The sequence below is a fragment of the Octodon degus genome, unplaced genomic scaffold (genome assembly GCF_000260255.1).
Source record: "Octodon degus isolate 3935 unplaced genomic scaffold, OctDeg1.0 scaffold00080, whole genome shotgun sequence".
NCBI classification, from domain to species: domain Eukaryota; kingdom Metazoa; phylum Chordata; class Mammalia; order Rodentia; family Octodontidae; genus Octodon; species Octodon degus.
The window spans coordinates 688,422-689,872 of NW_004524656.1; the positions used below are offsets into that span (position 1 = coordinate 688,422).

Consider the following 1,451-nt stretch of genomic DNA (forward strand, 5'->3'; position numbering starts at 1 on the left):
CTAAGGCATAGCACATGATTCACAGGAAATGGGCAAAGTGAGAAGGACCATAAACTTGACTCAGCAGGGGAATAGAATGGATACCAGCTAATGGCTTCAACACAAGACAAGGATGTCCTCTATCACCACTACTACTCAATATAATTCTGGAATTATTAGCAAGAGCTATTAGAGAAGACAGAGGAATAAGAATAGGTAAAAAAGAATTTAAACTATCATTATTTGCAGAAGACATGATACTCTGCCTAGAAAACCCAAAGAGCTCCACCAGGAAGTGTCTAGAATTACTATATAAATTCCGTAGCATAGCAGGATACAAAGTCAGTACCCAAAGTTAATAGCATTCCTCTACATAGATAACAAATATACTGAGAGGAAAATTGAATAAACAATACCTTTTACAATAGCATACTGGAAATGAAATATAATAGTTATTAATCTAACTAAAGAAGTAAAAGATCTATTCAATGAAAATTACAATATTCTGTAAAAGAGATTGTAGAGCATTTCAGAAAATGAAAAGATATTCCCTGCTCCTGGATAGGAAGATCCAACATTATCAAGATGGCCATACTCCTTAAATTGTTATACAGATTTAATGCAATCCCTCTCAATTTCCACCATGTAGACCTTGAGAAATCATTTCTAAACTTTATTTGGAACCAGAGAAGACCTAGAATAGCAAAGGTAAGCATGTGTAACAAAAACAAGGCAGGAGACATTTTAATTCCTAATTTGAAATTATACTGCAAAGCTACTGTGAACCAAGGATATAGCTCAGTAGAATAAACCCCTGCATGACAAACACAAGGTCCTGAGTTCAAACCAAGGTACAGTAAAAAATTTTAAAACAAAGTGACACGAAGATACTGTGATAAAATCAGCATGGTATTGGGGAAAAAAATGTACAGAACCATCAATGGAATAGATTAGAAGATGCAGAAGCAAGTACAAACAAAATTAGCCACCTTATCTTTCATAAAGGGGACAAAAGGGCTTACTGGAAGACAGTCTTTTTAACAAATGGTGCTGAAAAAACAGGCTCTCTATATGCCAAAAACTAAAACTGGACCCAGGTCTATCACCAAGCACTAAACTAAAATCAAAATGGATTAAATATCTAAACATTAAAAGAGAAACACTGTGCTCTCTTCAGCAACACATATACTAAAATTGGAACGATACAGAGAAGATTAGCATGGCCCCTGCACAAGGATGACATGCAAGTTCGTGAAGCATTCCATACTTTTGGAGTATTATTCAGCTATTAAGAATGATAAACTTGAACCCTTTATATTGAAGTAGATGCCATTTGAACATATACTCATAAGTGAAACAAACCAGACACACATGTGTAAATATCGTATAGTTTCCCTAGTATAAGAACTCAAAAGAAGAAATACAAATAGAAAGGTATAATACAAGTAAAAGGAAAGCAGGATCTCGAGGAA

At 34.5% G+C, this 1,451-nt stretch overlaps 1 non-coding gene across 1 annotated transcript; it reads left to right on the forward strand.

Annotated features, from left to right (window-relative positions):
• The first annotated feature begins 1,143 nt into the window (after positions 1–1,143).
• Positions 1,144–1,250, forward strand: LOC111818138. The gene has a single exon (XR_002822202.1). It is a non-coding gene; the product is annotated as a U6 spliceosomal RNA (small nuclear RNA).
• Positions 1,251–1,451: the final 201 nt, after the last annotated feature.